The sequence below is a fragment of the Mirounga angustirostris genome, unplaced genomic scaffold (genome assembly GCF_029215605.1).
Source record: "Mirounga angustirostris isolate CCGP_5_RB_7025 unplaced genomic scaffold, mMirAng1.0.hap1 SCAF_13, whole genome shotgun sequence".
Classification (NCBI taxonomy): domain Eukaryota; kingdom Metazoa; phylum Chordata; class Mammalia; order Carnivora; family Phocidae; genus Mirounga; species Mirounga angustirostris.
This window is the reverse complement of record NW_026991721.1, coordinates 14,616,051-14,634,327: the sequence shown is the minus strand read 5'-3', so window position 1 is coordinate 14,634,327 and position 18,277 is coordinate 14,616,051. Positions and strand designations below refer to the sequence as shown.

At 40.9% G+C, this 18,277-nt stretch overlaps 1 protein-coding gene across 2 annotated transcripts in view; it reads right to left on the bottom strand.

Moving 5' to 3' along the window:
* The window catches only part of CKAP5 (cytoskeleton associated protein 5), a 102,542-nt gene extending 84,843 nt beyond the window's left edge, over nucleotides 1-17,699 (bottom strand). The window contains exon 1 of one of the 2 annotated variants that reach the window (XM_045893776.3): nucleotides 17,602-17,699. The gene's annotated coding sequence lies outside the window, so the exon portion shown is untranslated. The remainder of the gene's footprint in view (nucleotides 1-17,601) is intronic. The other variant, XM_054511941.2, reaches the window with a different exon arrangement.
* Nucleotides 17,700-18,277: the final 578 nt, after the last annotated feature.

Below are 18,277 nucleotides of genomic sequence, written 5' to 3'. Positions count from 1 at the left end.
CTTCAGTGGCAAAATCTCATCACCTCATTCTCTTCAGCCCTTGGTTAAATTACTACAAAGGAATGGTATCAGCTGTAGTGATAATCTGAAACCAGTTTGCATGCATATAGGTTCTACCATCATTTTCCTTTTCCAGGCACTCTCTTTTAATTTTTTTTTAAGGAGGAAGGGTGGGTTTTTTTTAAGAGAGGAGAGAGCTTTTCCAGGTACTCTCACTCTGGTAGAATAGATTATCTCCCCAGGACAAAAAGAAGGAATTCACACAAACCGCTCAAAAAACACAATCATATGTCTCTTATGCCTGGCAAAGAAAGTAATGTGGTAAAGGTAAACACTGATTCAGTAAGTCTGAAATATGAACTGTATTTACTTCTCCATATGCAAAGAATGGGGAAGGAGAGTTTCTGAGTCATCTAGTCACATCTAAGCACAATCTGTGGCACCAAGAAGTCAATGTCACATTCAGAGCAGGCATTCCCATGGTTCTACTCAGGGCACCATACCCAGCTGAACATTCTACTATCAACTATCACTTAAAGGGGATTTAAAAGTGATACATTAAAAGTCCAGGACAGACAGCTTCACTGGAGAATTCTACCAAACATTTAAAGAAGAATTAACACCAATTCTCCTGAAACTCTTCCAAAAAATTGAAGAAACACTTCCAAACTCATTCTATTAGGCCAGAATTACCCTGATATGAAAGCCAAAGCCACTGTAAGAAAACTACAGACCAATATCGCTGATAAATACTGATGCAAAAATCTTCAAAATACTACCAAACTGAATCCAACAGCACATTAAAAAGATTATACACCATGTCCAAGTGGAATTTATTCCTGGAATGCAAGAATGGTTTAACATACCAAAATCAACCAATATAGTATACCATAACTCATTACAAAAGAACAAAAACCACACCCTCATCTCAACTGATACAATAAAAAGCATTTGCCAAGATTTAACATCCTCAGTGATAAAAACACTCAAACTAGGAATATCAGAAAACTACCTCAACATAATAAAGGCCATTATGAGAAGCCCATAGCTAACATCATACTCAATGGTGAATGACTGAAAGCTTTTCCTCTAAGATCAGAAACAAGGCAAGGATGGCTGTTCTAGACATTCCTATTCAAGATTGTATTGAAAGTTTTAGCCAGGGTGCCTGGGTGGCTCAGTAGGTTGAGTGTCTGCCTTGGGCTCAGGTCATGATCCCAGGGTCCTGCGATCGAGTGCCGACACAACAGGGTAAAAAACCAACAGGGGTGCCTGGGTGGCTCAGTCAATTAAGCAACCAACTCTTGATCTCAGGGTCATGAGTTCAAGACCAGCATTGGGCTCCACGCCCAGTGTAAAAAAAAAAAAAAAGGCAACCTACAGAATGGAAAAAAATACCTGCAAATCATGTATCTGATAAGGGGTTAATATCCAGAAGATATAAAAAACTTGTACAACAACCCAAATAATCCACCGAAAAAAAATGGGCAAAAGACCTGAATAGACAGTTCTCTAAGTCTGATATACAAATGCTCAACATCACTAATCATCAGAAAACTACAAATTGAGGGGTGCCTGAGTGGCTCAATCAGGTAAGCATCCAACTCTTGATTTTGGCTCAGGTCATGATCTCAGGATTGTGAGCTCAAACCCCACTTGCAGCTCCGCACTGGGCATGGAGCCTGCTTGGGATTTCTCTCTCTTCCTCTCCCTTTGCCCCTCCCCCCTCCTCCACTCCTGCATGCTCTCCAAAAAAATAAAAATAATAATAATAATAATAAAATAAAAAGAGGGTTGCCTAGATGGCTAAGTCGGGTAAGCGACCAACTCTTGATTTCTGCTCAAGCCATGATCTCAGAATCATGAGATCAAGCCCCACACCCAGTGTGGAGCCTGCTTAAGATTCTCTCTTCCTCTCCCTCTGCCCTCCCCCCCCCCCGCAGCAAGCCTGCATGCTCTCTTTAAAAAAAAAAAGAAGAAAAACACAAATCAAAACTACCATGAGATTATCAACTCACACCCATTAAGATGATTACTATATAAAAAAAACTAAAATAAATACTGGCAAGAATGTAGAGAAATAGGAACCCTTGCACACCATTGGTAGGACTGTAAAATGGTTCAACTGCTATGGAAAACGATACTCTGGTCAAAAAATTAAAAATGGGACGCCTGGGTGGCTCAGTTGGTTAAGCATCTGCCTTCGGCTCAGGTCATGATCCCAGGGTCCTGGGATGGAGCTCCATATCGGGCTCCCTGCTCAGCAGGGTACCTGCTTCTCCCACTCCCTCTGCTGCTCCCCATTCTTGTGCTCTCTTGCTCTGTGAAATAAAATAAAATCTTTAAAAAAAAAAATTAAAAATAGAATACCACATTACTATGTGATCCAGCAATCCCACTTCTGAGTATGTCTATGCATATGTACATACATACATACACATATCCAAAAAAATTAAAAGTGGGGTCTCAAAAAGATTTATACACCCATATTCAAAGCAGCAATATTCACAATACCCAAGAAGTAGAAGCAACACAAATGTCTACTGAAGAATGAATGCGGGGTGCCTGGGTGGTTCAGTTGGTTAAGTGACTGCCTTCAGCTCAGGTCATGATCCTGGAGTCCCGGGATCGAGTCCCGCATCGGGCTCCCTGCTCGGCAGGGAGTCTGCTTCTCCCTCTGACCCTCCTCCCTCTCATGCTCTCTGTCTCTCATTCTCTCTCTCTCTCAAAAAAAAAAAGAATGAATGGATAAACAAAATGTAGTATATACATACAATGGAATACAAACATTAAAAAGGAAGGAAATCCTGTTACATGCTACAATATGGATGAACTCTGAGAACATTACACTAAATGAAATAAACCAGTCACAAAAAGACAAATACTGTATGATTCCACTTATATGAGGTATCTAAACTAGTAAAATTCACAGAAAAAAGTAGAATGATGGTTATCAGAGGCTGCGAGAAGGGGGAAAGAGAATGTACAGACTCAGATTTTCAAGATGAAAAAAAGTTCTGGAGATGTTTCACAACAACGTGAATGTACTTAATTTAAAATGTACTTAATTAGGGACACCTGGATGGCTCAGTCGTTAAGCGTCTGCCTTCAGCTCAGGTCATGATCCCAAGGTCCTAGGATCGAGCCCCGCAATGGCTCCCTGCTCAGCGGAGAGCCTGCTTCTCCCTCTCCCACTGCCCCTGTTTGTGTTCCCTTTCTCATTGTGCCTCTCTCTGTCAAATAAATAAATAAACAAAATCTTTAAAAAAAAATAGTAAGTTTTGTGTGTTGTGTATTTTTACAACTTTTAAAAAGTGAGACATTCATCCATTCAGTAAACTGCTCTGTAACTATTTAAAAAAAGATGAAGACTAAAGTAAATATTTAAATATTAATGTGGAAGAAATACTAAGTTTTAAAAAGAAAACTGGAAGACAGTACATGAAATCTAACTTTTGTGTTTAGTAAAACCATATGGGGGACGTACACATTGGTAGTAGGCTGATAACTACCCCCAAAGACACTAGATTTTAATCCCTAGAGCCTGTAAATGTCACTTTATTTGGAAAAAGGGTCTTTGTAGATGTGATTAAATAAAGGATCTTGAAATGGGGAGATTATCCTGGATTATGTTAACAGGCCCTAAGTGCAATCACATATATCCTTCTAACAGGGAAAGAGAGGGAAATTTAACACACACAGAGAAGGACACATAAAGGCAGAAAAGAGCAAAATTAGAAGAGGCTGAAGTGATCTGACACAAACTAAGGAATGCCAACAGCCACCAGAAGAGGCAAGGAAGGGATTCTTCCTGAGAGAGTGTCTGGGAGGAACATGGCCCTGCCTTGGTTTTAGCCCCCATAAGACTGACCTAAATTGTGTTGGACTTCTGGCTTCCAGAACCGTGAGAGAGCAAATTTCTGTTGTTTAAAGCCACCAAATTTGTGGTAATTTGTTACAGAAGCCATAGAAAACGAATACAACTTTGTACACGTTTGAAATCACATACAAATTTTCTGGAAGGATCCAAAGAAATCTGTTAACAATGGCTACTTCTAAGAAGTGTGTCTAAGGGGCTGGCTAAAGAACTTTTACTTTTTCACTTTAATACCTAGCCTTTTTTTTTTTTTTAAAAGATTTTATTTATTTATTTAAGGGGGGGTGGGTCAGAGCAGAGCGGTAGGGAGAGGGACTGAGTATGGGGCTCGATCCCACGGCCCCGGATCATGACCTGAGCCAAAACCAAGAATTGGACACTTAATCAACTGAACCACCCAGGAACCCTCTTGGCCTTCCTTTCTTAAAAAAAAAAAAACGAAAAACAAAACAAGCTTCAATGTTTTTAAAAGCTCTAAAACTTTAAAATTCCAGCTTGGAATCTTGAAGCTAGTTCTGTCTATACTCATTCCATAAGCTAAGCCTCACTTCTCCCCCTTAACATTTTTTGGGCACCATATCTCCTTTGAAAGAAGAAACTGAATCTTATTTATTACCCCAGCATCTAGCAGAGTGCTTCGAACTCTAACATAACTTCTAAAATAGCACCATTTCATCAAACCATAGAAGTCTTAAATACATAATAAATGTGTTCCTTGAGTTATTTATAAATAAAATTTTGTATGTTGAATGTGTATTTCAAACATGTCAGAAAAATAGGATATATTTAATGGAATTCTGAAATAAGCCCCTTTTCAAAGTGAGAAATCATTCAGCAACAGATTTTGAAATTTTAAAAGTTTTGCCACTGTTTTCTTAGTTATCCATTTTTTATTATAAAATCATTGAAAGAGGGTAATTTTAATTTTAGAATCTTTGACTTTGGCAAAGCCATGGCAGTAGAACAGTTGTTTGCAATAAGTCTGATTGTAGAGAGCTCCAGTCAAGATTAAATTCAATCTAAACCTGTCATCGTGGGCTCTGGAGATAGATCTGAGTCCTAAAACTTGCTTTGTCACACTCTAGCTGAGCCTCAGTTTCATCATCTGTCCTAACAGTACGATCATCATGTGGTTCTTTATTTAATACACACTTCTGGAGCATTCCCTATGTGCCAGGCACTATTCTAAGCACTTCACACGTACGGACTCATTTAAATTCTTATAACTCTGAAGTTGATATTATCACCTCCATTTCACAGACAAGGAAACTGAGGCATGGAGATTAAGCAACTTGCCTAAGGTAATTCAACGAAATGTTGTAAAATTTAAATGAGATTTTGCCTTATACATGTTAAGAATCCCAACATCCATGTTATCCCCCTGCCCCACAAGTACATTTGCTTGCTGGATCACGTGAGGTTACTCTGTTAGGCATTCAGCTACGTGCTAAGTATAGGTTGTACAATATAGTAGCCCAGGGGTCAGGGGCCTGCTACTATGAGGCACCTAATCTAGACTCAGGGGTCAGGGAAGGTCTCCCCGAGAAACTGATACTGGCATACCTCACTTTATTGCACTTTCCAGATATTGTGGTTTTTACAAATTGAAGGTTTGTGACAACCCTGCATCAAAAAGTCAATGGGCACCATTTTCCCAACAGCATTTACTCACTTTGTGTCACATTTTGGACATGGACATTTTTCATTATTATTTTATTTGTTATGGTGATCTGTATCTGTGATCAGTAATCTTTTTTTTTTTTTTTTGATTGGTGATCTTTGATGTTACTTTTGTAATTGTTTTGGGGCACCATGAACCATACCCATACAAGACAGCAAACTTAATGGATAAAGGCTGTTGGGTTCTGACTGCTCCACCCACTAGCCTTTCAAGCCTCCCTATTCTCCCTCTCTCCTGAGGCCTCCCTGCTCTCTGAGACAAAACAATATTGAAATTAGGCCAATTAACAACCCTACAATGACCTCTAAATGTTAAGTGAAAAAAAGGTTTGCATGTTTCTCACTTTAATACTTTACTTATTTATTTTTTAAGTATGCCCAATGTGGGGCTCAAACTCACAACCCTGAGATCAAGAGCTGCATGCTCTACTGACTGAGCCAGCCAGGTGTCCCACGTTCCTCACTTTAAATCAAAAGCTAGAAATGATTAAGCTTAGTGGGGAAGGCATGTCCAAAGCCAAGATAACCCAAAAGCTAGACCTCTTACACCAATTAGCCAAGTTGTGAATGCAAAGGAAAAATTCTTGAAAAAAAATTAAAAGTGGTATGCTAGTGAATGCAGAAATGGTACAGCCTTACTGCTGATACGAAGAAAGTTTTAAGTGTCTGGATACAAGATTAAACCAGCTACAACATTCTCTTAAGCCAAAGCCTAATTGAGAGCAAGGCCCTGAGTCTCTTCAATTAATGCTATGAAGACAGAAGAGAGGTAAACCTGCAGAAAAGTCTGAAGCCAGCAGAGGGTGGTTCATGAGGCTTAAGGACAGTAATCTCTGTAACATCAAAGTGCAAAGTGAAGCAGCAAGTGCTGATGAAGAAGCTGCAGCAAGTTATCCAAAAGATCTAGCTAAGATATCAATGAAGGTAGCCTCACTAAACAACAGATTTCCAGTGAGAATGAAGCCTTCTATATGGCTTTCATAGCTAGAGAGAAATCAATGCCTGGCTTCAAAGGACAGGCTGACTCTCCTGTTAGGGGCTAATGTAGCAGGTGACTTTAAGTTAAAGCCAATGTATATTTACCATTCTGAAAATACTAGGGCCCTTAAGAATTATGCTAAATCTACTCTGCCTGTGCTTTATAAACCAAACGAAGCCTGGATGACAGCATATCTGTTTAAAACACAGTTTACTGAATATTTTAAGCCCACTGTTGAGACATACTGCTCAGAAAAAAAACCCAAAACATTCATTTCAAAATATTACTGCTCAGGGGCGCCTGGGTTGCTCAGTTAAGCATCTGCCTTCGATCCCAGGGTGCTGGGATCGAGCTCTGCATCAGGCTCTCTGTTCAGCAGGGAGCCTGCTTCTCTCTTTCTCTCTGCCTACTTGTGCTCTCTCTGTCAAATAAATAAATAAAATCTTCAAAATATTACTGTCCATTGACAATGCACCTAGTCACCCAAGTTGAGCTCTGATGGAGATGTGGAAGATTAATGTTTTCACGCCTGCGAACGCAACATTCATTCTGCAGCCCACGGATCAAGGAGTGACTCTGACTTTTAAACCTTATTATTTATAAAATACATTCCATAAGACTGTAACTGCCACAGAGATTCCTCTGATGGTCCTGGGCAAAGTAAACTGAAAACCATCTGGAAAGGATTCACCATTCTAAATGCCATTAAGAACATTCATGATTTATGGGAAGAGGCCAAAATATCAACATTAACAGGAGTATGGAAGAAGCTGATTCCAACTCTCGTGGAGGACTTTGAGGGGTTATAGACTTCAGTGGAGGAAGTAATTGCAGATGTGGTGGAAAAAGCAAGAGAACTAGAATCTGAAGTGGAGCCTAAAGATGTGACTGAATTGTTGCAATCTCATGATAAAACTTTAATGGATGAGGAACTGCTGCTTATGGATATGCAAAGAAAGTGGTTTCTTGAGATAGAATCTACTCCTGGTGAAGATGCTGTGAAGACTATTGAAATGACAACACAGGATTTGAAATGTCACATAAACTTAGTTGATAAGGCAGCAGCAGGGGAACGCCTGGGTGGCTCAGCCGGTTAAGCATCTGCCTTCGGCTCAGGTCATGATCCCAGGGTCCTTGCTCAGCATGGAACCTGCTTCTCCCTCTGCCTGCCCCTCACCCCTGCTGTGTTCTGACAAATAAAATCTTTTTTTAAAAAAAAAGCAGCAGCAGGATTTGAGAGGATGACTCCAATTTTGAAAGAAGTTCTACTATGGGTAAATGCGATCAGACAGCATCACATACTACAGAGAAATTGTGAAAGGAAGAGTCCACTGAAGCAGCAAACTTCACTGGTGTCTTATTTTTTTTTATGTTAATCACCGTACATTACATCATTAGTTTTTGATGTAGTGTTCCATGATTCATTGTTTGCGTGTAACACCCAGTGCTCCATGCAGTACCTGCCCTCTTTAATACCCATCACTGGTGTCCTATTTTAACAAATTGCTACAGCCACTCCCACCTTCAGCAGCCACCAGCAGCCATCAACATCAAGGCAAGACCTTCTACCAGCAAAAAGATAACAAACTGCTGAAAGCTCAGGTGATGGTTAGCATTTATATATACATGATGTGTGTATATCTATATCTTTTTTTTTTTTTTTTTGAGAGAGAGCGAGCATGCACAAGCAAGAGGGATGGGGATCTTAAGCAGGCTCCATGCCCAGCACAGAGCCTGACGTGGCACTCAATCTCACGACCCCTGAGATCATGACCTGAGCCAAAATCAAGAGTCAGACGCTTAACTGACTGAGCCACCCAGGCGCCTCACAATATATTTTACTTTATTTATTATTATTTTTAAAAGATTTTATTTATTTATTTGACAGAGAGAGAGACAGCGAGAGAGGGAACACAAGCAGGGGGAGTGGAAGAGGGAGAAGCAGGCTTCCCACTGAGCAGGGAGCCCGATGCGGGGCTCAATCCCAGGACCCCGGGATCATGACCTGAGCCAAAGGCAGATGCCCAACGACTGAGCCACCCAGGAGCCCCTATTTATTATTATTTTTTAAGATTTTTATTTATTTATTTAAGAGAGAGAGACAGAGCACAAGCAGGAGGAGCAGCAGAGGGAGAGGGACAAGCCGGCTCCCCTCTGAGCAGGGAGCCTGACGCAGGGCTTGATCCCAGGACCTGAGCCGAAGGCAGATGCTCAACTGACTGAGCCCACCCAGGTGTCCCCCAAAATATATTTTAATGAAGGTATACACATTTTTTTTTAGACATAATGTTATTGCATACTTAACAGACTACAGTGTAGTGTAAACATAATTTTTATATGCACTGGGAAACCAAAAAAAATTTAATTGACTCACTTTACTGTGCTATTCGTTTTATTCAGTGGTCTGTAACTGAACCTGCAGTATCTCTGAGGTATGCCTGTAATTAAGGCTGAGAATTAAAGGAAATTAATAGGGATTAGTCAGGCAAAGGCATAATGAGTGGGAATAATAGAGAATGTTAAGGCTTGTGTGTGAAAGTCCAAAAGAGCTAAGCAAAAGTAAAGAACAGAATTGTAACTCAAGTAGCCAAACAGGGACTAAAAAGGGCCATATTATACAAACCCAGTGACTTTATGTAAGGAAGGAGTACTGCAGACTGCCTGGCAACTACCAAACACTCAAGCATGGTAGTTACCATTATTATGTTGCTATAAGCATCATCCCAGTCATTCAGGGATTCTAGATTCAGTTCAGACTTTAACCCGTATTTTAGTCCTCTGGTCCAAGAAAGGCCTAAGTTACCTAAGTTAGCACAGCACTCTTAGGACCAAGAAAGGCAAGTCTCCTCTGGTTTAAAACAAACTGCTTCTTTGGGTGTACAGATAATCTATTCCTTTTTATCCTATAGGAAGCAGATTTGCTATTAATTAAAAAAGTAAATGCCATTTGGGGCGCCTGGGTGGCTCAGTCGTTAGGCGTCTGCCTTCGGCTCAGGTCATGATCCCAGGGTCCTGGGATCGAGTCCCACATTGGGCTCCCTGCTCTGCGGGAAGCCTGCTTCTCCCTCTCCTACTCCCCCTGCTTGTGTTCTCTCTCTCGCTGTGTCTCTCTCTGTCACATAAATAAATAAAATCTTTAAAAAAAAAAAAAAAGTAAATGCCATTTTATGATACTCAAAGGGACTGTCCATATTTTGTCTGGAGGGATCTCCCCCATATTAAACATTGCTCAAAATAAGTAGTCCTCAGAAGCGTAAAAAAAGTTTTATTTACTGCACGGAGATTTCTGATATGAGATTTGGTCTCTCCTCCCAAATGAAGCACTCATACTAGTTCTAGACTAGGAGCCTTTCATGAGACTTTTTTTTTTTTTAAGATTTTATTTTTAAGTAATCTCCATACCCAACATGGGGCTCAAGCTCACAACCCCAAGATCAAGAGTCACATGCTCTACCAACTGAGCCAGTCAGGCGCCCCTCATGAGACTTTTTTTTTTTTTAAGAATCATTTATTTATTTGAGAGAGAGAGAGAGAGCACGCGCGAGTGGGAGGGGAGAGGCAGAGGGAGAGGGAAAGAGAATCCCAAGCAGTCTCCCCACTGAGTACAGAGCCCCATGTGGGGCTCAATCTCAGAACCCTGAGATCACGACCTGAGCCAAAACCAAGTGCTGGATGCTTAACTGACTGTGCCACCCAGGCGCCCCTCGTGAGACTTTTTTTTTTAAGAATGTACATAAAAAAAGACCGAAAGAAAAATGTGAAATAACAGTACTGAAAAAGATTCTTGAAATCTACAAATGAGGGACTTCATACTACAAGTGGATAAGGACATAAAATGATTATTTAAAAAAAAAACCACTGTGGGGCGCCTGGGTGGCTCAGTCAGTTAAGCGTCTGACTTCGGCTCAGGTCACGATCCCAGGGTCCTGGGATCGAGTCCTGCATCGGGCTCCCTGCTCAGCGGAAAGCCTGCTTCTCCCTCTCCCACTCCCCCTGCTTGTGTTCCCTCTCTCGCTGTGTCTCTCTGTGTCAAATAAATAAATATCTTAAAAAAACAAAAACAAAAAAAAACACTGTAAATTAAAAAAAAAAAAAAAAAAGATTAGGGAATAAGATGTTCTAGACAGCCAAAGTAGCCAAATAGGAGAAGTCAAATCCTTGGAACAACAATTTTATGTAACTTTTTTTTTTCATATAAATCTAAGGAAATACCTAAGCCTCCCAGTCTTCTTAAATAAAGTATACTAATAATCATTTAAACTTTTCAGGATAATCCCCTACTGCCACAGAGTTATGAGGGACACTTGCACCAAATCTAAATGGTTCTATAGCTTTTTTGAATTTTAATGTTTTAACATTTTAGCTTTTCTTCTCAACCCTTTTGATCAAGCTAACACTTTTAGTTAGCTTGTAACAGTGCTGCCTTTTTAAGTTTTAGCTCTTGATTTAAAGAACCAAGCAAGCTGAAACTGTGCCTAAGAGAGAACAGGATCTACTTGAGGGAGGCCAATAAAATTTGTGATACCTACTTAGGCTGCTGAAAAGCCTTTTTTGGTTTACTTCCTGGTAGCTGACTTTCAGATGAAGTATGCTACTTCAAGTCTTATGATTGAAAAATGAAAAGAAAAAACAAAAGCAAAAACACATCTACATTAAACAAATGAATTTCAAGAAATTCTTGAAACTACTCAATTTTTTTCTCATCTTTATAGAAAGGATCTAAAAATCATTTAATAACAAATCTCTAAAAAATATAATTAAGAGATCAAAGAAGTAGGTCTCTTATCTCTTAATAAAATAACAAAAAATCATGTTTGAAGAGACAAGGTCAAGAGACATGAGGTCACCATGGCTTATCTGACACCGTATCTATGCCAAAAATATATGACCATTCCAGCTGAGTCAGAATTTATGCTTTGAATGCATCTAAACAAAGATCACATCCCAGGTCAACCACTGCTGTTACCAGGTCATGAAAAGCAATGTTTTCTGTGGCACTTAAAAAGTGTTAATTGGGGGAAAAAGTTAGATCTCAGTAAAAAGCAAGTTACAAAGAAGACATCTGTTTGGGACCTAAGCTTCCTCTGAAAGTTGGAAAGAACTGTATGTATTCATATTTACTTTAATATACAGAAAGATACAGAAACAACTGTATGTATATGCATATACATGAGTTAGCATACATACATATATTACTTAGCTCTGTCCACTGAGAGGGCCTAGAAATAATGACACCCCAGCAATGAGCACACGGAGCACCCAGATCTTGGTTTCTATAAATCACTGTCCAGTAAAAGGAACCAAGGCTCCTTGGAGAACTGGCTGATTCTAGGGTTGGGCCAGGGAAAATAAAAGATGTGTCTGGGGCAGCTTATAGTACTAGAAAGTAAGGAAATGCTGAAAAAGAAAAAAAGGACGGAGACATGTCAAAGGGACACAGGAGCCAACATGAAAGATCTCCCAATGGTCAAAGCTGGAACAACTGAGCAAAAAAATAAGTAACACAGAATCAGATTATAACTAAAAGTACAAAATAGATATACTGATAGATAAATGGTTGAATAAAGAAATGAATGGGGGAGAAGAGACAAATCTTCCTTCCCAAATTCTAAATAATAAATGTAGATACTCTTAAGTGGTACTTAAGCCCTCCACCACTTTGAGGGTGGGCTAGACAGAGTGATTCACTTCTAAACAATCAATATAGAAAAGGAAAAATAGTAACCTCACATATTAACATGGCAAACACTACCTTAACTAAGTGATCAAGATCAACATCATCAGGGGGCTCAGTTGGTTGAGCGACTGCCTTCGGCTCAGGTCATGATCCTGGAGTCCCTGGATGGAGTCCCTGGATGGAGTCCCGCATCAGGCTCCCTGCTCGGCGGGGAGTCTGCTTCTCCCTCTGACCCTCCCCCCTCTCATGTGCTCTCTCTCATTCTCTCTCTTTCTCAAATAAATAAATAAAATCTTTAAAAAAAAAAAAAAAGATCAACATCATCAGTGATATCATGTCGATGTCACATATCCCCTGATATGAAATGACGGTATTCTGTGGCATTCTTTCCAAAAACATGTAACTCTTGTCTAATAATGAGAAAAATATTAGATAAACTCAAAAGAAGGGACATTACACAAAATAACTGCACAAGGAACTGTACATAAGCACTGTACTCTGTTGATAAAGTGGTTTCCCATGAGAGTACGGGTTAACAACTCTGATGCTGCTATATATGTTTACTGGAATTGAACAATTAAGTAAATGGATAGTGGAAGCCAGGTTTCTACTGTTGACATGGAAATTCACAGATCAGCAAGGGGAGAAGGCTAGAATGGTCTATGTGATAATGGACTAGAATTGGAGATACCAGTAAGAACTCATGTTTAACTTAATAAATATAGTTAGAGATGATTACACACAGAAATATTTACAGACAGGTCTATATACAAGAGTTAGTATAAAACTAACTCTGCTCCATTAGTTGAGAGGGCTTAAAAGAAAGCAGCAATGAGGGCGCCTGGGTGGCTCAGTCAGTTAAGCATCTGCCTTCGGCTCAGGTCACGATCCTGGAGGCCCAGGATCGAGTCCTACATCGGGCTTCCCGCTCAGCAGAGAGTCTGCTTCTCCCTCTGCTCTTTACCCAGCTTGTGCTCTCTCTCTCAAATAAATAAATAAAATCTTAAAAAAAAAAAAAAAAGAAAGAAAGAAAGCAGCAATGAGAATACTTAATGCCCAAATCTTGGGTTTCTTATATCATTCTCCAATAAAAGGAAGCAGAGCTCCTTGGAAAAATAGCTGATTTTTAGCACTGTGACAAGAGATATACAAGATGAGCCTGGATCATCTTGTAGTGCCAGAAAGTAAGGGAGTGTTAAAAAATAATTATTAAACACACACACACACATACACACTGATGTCAGTATGTTAAAGGGGGCACAGGAGCCAAATGAAAGAGCTCCCAATGGACAAAGCTGGAACAATCTGAGCAATAAAAAAAAGTAGTATTGGAATATAACTCAAAGTATAAAACAGATATCCTTCATTCCATACTAATATAATACTTGAGTAAATTAACAAATGAGGAAAGAAAGACAAATTTCCCATGCAGAAGAATTCCAAATAAGTTATGCAGATACTCCACCCCAAAGAACAGGGAGCATAACTCTTCATTCCTTAAATGTAGGCAACATAGTTACTTCTTTCCAAAGAGGACAGTATGGAATGGGGGGAAAAAATTAACTTTATAGAGGAGTAACCTGACAAACATTACCTCAGCCAGGTGATCAAAGTCAGTATCAACAGTCATAAATCATGCTGATAGTATGTATCCTTTACATGATATGATGAAAATGGCACTTTCTCTCTGTCATTATCATCCCCAAAAACCATAACCCCAGTCTAATCATGAGAAAAACATCAGATAAATTCCAGGAGTGGGATACCCTAAAATATACTTAACCAATACCCCTAAAAACTTCCATAGAAAATTTTTTAAATTAAAAAAACAAAACAAAACAAAAAACAGGGGCACCTGGGTGGCTCAGTTGGTTAAGCATCCAACTCTTGATTTCGGCTCAGCTCATGATCTCAGGGTCATGAGATGGAGCCCCATGACAGGCCCCAGCAAGCTCCGCACTGAGTGTGGAGCCTGCTTAGGATTCTTTCTCTGTCCCCCACCACTCGCATGTGAGCGTGCACATATGCCCTGTCTCTCTTTCCCTCAAATAAATAAATAAATAAATGATGATGAGGGGGGCGCCTGGCTGGCTTAGTCGGTAGAGCATGTAATCTTGATCTCAGGGCTGTGAGTTCGATCCCCACACTGGGCATGGAGCCTACTTAATAAAATAAAATCTTGAAAAATAAATAACAACAACAACAACAAACGCAGGAGTGGGGAAGCCAAATCTACCTTCCCTCCCAGTTGACACAAACATAAAACTACCATTTTTCCAGTTTTCTTAGTTTAAGACTTTCCAAATTAGTCTGTTGAGATAAGGCTCACATCCAAAAACACAGTAACACAGCCAGCTTTAGTTACATACTTACTGTTTTTATCACTTTATCACATAAAGACTATGACAGTTTTGGCCAACTTTGTTCAACAAATATTTTTTGACTACCTTTTTTGTTCCAAGCATTGTGTGAGCATTGAAGTAACCTCAAAGGTAGAAGAAGGAAAAAAAATCTGTGCTCTGCGTTCTTTTTCTGTGAGAAAATCAGACAATACACAACCAAACAATAAATGACCTATTGGATAGTGATAAATGCTATGAAGTGAATAAAAAAGGAAAGTGAGGCAAAAGTGGCCAAGAAGGCTACTCTAATTGGAAGCATAAAAAATGTCTCTTTAAGATGACATTTGAGTTGAGACCTAAGCAGAGCTGGTATACAAAGAGAACAACAAATGTAAAGGCCAAAAAGAGTAAGTTTAACATGCTTGAGATATCTCATGTAAACAAGGCAACCGCCCTGATAGGAATGAGATAAGTGAACTTCAGAGGTAAAAATACAAAAGTCATTTAGGAATCTCAAACCACTCCCAACATTGCTCACCAGGAATCCTTCAATGGTAATTAGATCAAGATCTCACTTTTATGCTCCCCCAGTATCTCCCCCAAAGTCACAGCTGTCCAGTAAATAATGTATTTTGAACCGCCCCATCTTCCCTCTAAAAACTACCATGCCTATCATATTTTCTCATGGCTCTGCTAGAAGTATTAAGAAAAAAGGGAGGGGAAGTATTCTACCGAGAAAGTGCTCCTGAATTCTCCTTAACAGACCTCATTACTTCATATAGTACAACCACAGGTTAAAAGCAAAGGCCCTGAAGAAAGACTAACTTGGGTTCAAATTCAGATTCTATTAGTTGTATGATCTTGAATAAGTTGCATAACCTTTCGAAGACTCAGTTTCTCATCTGTAAAAAGCTGTGAGGATTAAAAAAGATAAAATGTGGCACCCCGTGACTATTCAATAAATGTTAGCTACTGCTAATAAAGTATTTGAGTATTATTTTTTTCAAGGACCAGAGCTGGGCCAGAGGGATTATAGATAGCAAACTGTTTGAGTGTAGCAAATTGTTTGAGAGATAAAACTGTCAAACTCCCTTAGGTCAGGAGCTTTGTCTTTTTCTGGTTCACTGGTATATTCCCAGAATCTAGAACAGTGATTAACACACAGTAGGCATCAACCTCAGTCTGTGTTGAATGAATGAATGAGACTCCATTGAGTCAAGAAGCCTAAGAGAGCCTGGTTTTACTTCAAAATAAAGAAAAAAGTTTTCATTCCACATCAAGATTTTAAACAATATCCTAAGGCCTTGTTAAAGATGTTTTTATTATTTCTAATTGCCTCCTCAAAATCTAGAACAGTGTTCATAATATTAAGGTATTCAAATTTACTGCAATTAAAAAGCTCTGCTACAGGGCGCCTGGGTGGCTCAGTCGGTTAACCATCTGCCTTTGACTCAGTCATGATCTCAGGGTCTTGGGATGGAGTCCCGCATCAGACTCCCTGCTCAGCAGGGAGCCTGTTTCTCCCTCTCCCACTGTCCCCCCCCCACTCATGCTCTCTAATAAGTAATAAAATCTTTAAAAAAATTGTTTTTAATTAAAAAATAAATAAAAGAAAAAGCTCTGCTGCTAAAATTGAGCTGTCAGTTGTAGGCTATACTACTGTTCATAATTCAAAGCTGATGATCAAAACGTTGAAAGTAATAAAGTATAAGGTATATTGTTATGGGAAACCCTACTTGCCAGTGCTCCAGCGAGCAGACTTAGAAAACTTGTGTAAGATCTTTTTCTCACGGATGACTAAGTTTAATTTATGCTGGCAAAATAAATTGATTTCACCTATGTATCATTAAATTTTATTAAAACAACATTACAGTTTATCCAGTCACTTCAGAAAGTCCAAATCTTTTAGACTTCTTAAAAAGTTTCAAAAATTTGTTAGCTTAATATATTGGCTCTTTAGGTCAAAGAAGGACTTTTCAGGGTGATGAAAATGGAGAAAGAAGGAGTTCACCTCTCTAAAAATGAGTTTTCAATTACTATAATTACGCATAAAATAAGACAGGCAGCATTTCTGGGCCAAGATTTGATGCCTTAGTTCCCCTTGAGAATTAGAGCCAAGCATAAATTTGGGGCAAGTTCTGCAAAAACCACTTTACCCTCTATTGATGCTGAATGAAAAACTCATTGTTAGGATTCATCAACACGAATATATTTTCTAACACACAGTAGCCACTCTGGCAACATCGCTTTCACCATTTTCTACCCCAGAAGCAAAACAGGATGCATTTAAATCCTGCCTGACAGTTACCACGATTGCAGGGTAGCTATCTCAACAGCCCAAGAGTGGTAAGGGCTAAAAAGTAAAAAATCTAGCTTACCGAACCTTAAAGAAGCAGGCCTGCTCAAGCTAACCTGCACTGGTGGCTACCGCAAAGGTCCGCCAAACCTTCAGGGCTGGAAAGATACCTGAACTCTACTGACACCTTTTGATAGAGAAAGACTGGCGTGAGGGCGGAGCGGTTATGATCGGAATTGTTAAAACCGCAGCAAGCCGGCAGGGACACAGGTGCGCGGGCAGGCCCCGGTACCGCAGTCCTTGTCACGCTCCGAGATGACCGGGCCCTTCACAACCACAACAGCCCTCCTAGGTTCTTATTCACTCATTCATTCATTTGACAATTACGCGAGGGGCACCGTAGCAGGGCCCGCTCGCAGGGCCCCCGCCCCAGCCCCGGAACACCCACAGCCGCCAGGCGCGGCCCTGCGCCGCCAGCATTCCCCCGACGCTGCGGCCCGCGCCCCGCCGCGGCGCGCTCGAGTCAGCCGGATCGCGGCCTCGGCCGCACACGAGCGCCCACGCCCCCCGCCCTCCCAGCCGCGCGTCCCCCGGCCTCCGCCCCGCTTCGCCGCCTCAGACCGCCGGGTTCGTGCGGCGAAGGAGGGGCGCGTCGCGGAGGCCCCCCGCCCGGAGTTCAAGGCAACCCGGCGCGCGCGACGCCAGGACCCGAGGGCCTAGGTGGGTGGGTCGGGCCCACCGGCCACTCACCTCCGCCGGGTCAGAACCGAGGGGCCTGCTCTAAGCCGTTTGAAACCGCTTGGGCCGCCGCACACCCCGCAGTGTCCTCGTTGTTTATTGGCTCTCGGCGGACCGCCCATCGCCCGTTTATTGGCCCATTTGAAAGGCCTGTGGGCACGCGCCGCCCGCAGCTTTAAAGGGGCCGCGCGCAGCCGTGCTTTCTTCGGACCCGGCGCGGCCTGATCGGGTGGGGACAGGGTCGCTGTAGCAAAAGCTGCCGACAGCGCTTTCCGCCCCCCCGACCCCCAAAGAAGGGCGAAAGATGTGTAGAGAGCTGTGCATCCCCGGCCACCAGCATGTTTCCTTTATTTAATTTTGGCTATTCAAGCTACTGTCAACACCTGGCAATTTTTTTAAAAAGTCATTTCATTCACCAAATATTGATTGTGCAGCTAAGTGCGTGAGGGAAAGGAGAAGCAGCTGGGATATCGTAGAAGGAGCAATGAATGGAGCCAGGATGCTGGATTCTGGTCTTGGACCCGCTCTAAGTAAACCACTTTCCTCAGTAAATCATTTGTAGCTTAGTTTCCTCAAACCAGGATAACCATGTTTCTCTTGTAAGCTTAACGTGAGGATTTAATATAACTAATTTAAGGTCTAGGAAAGGCCTTTGAACAGTAAGCATTCTGCAAATGCTTAATACTCC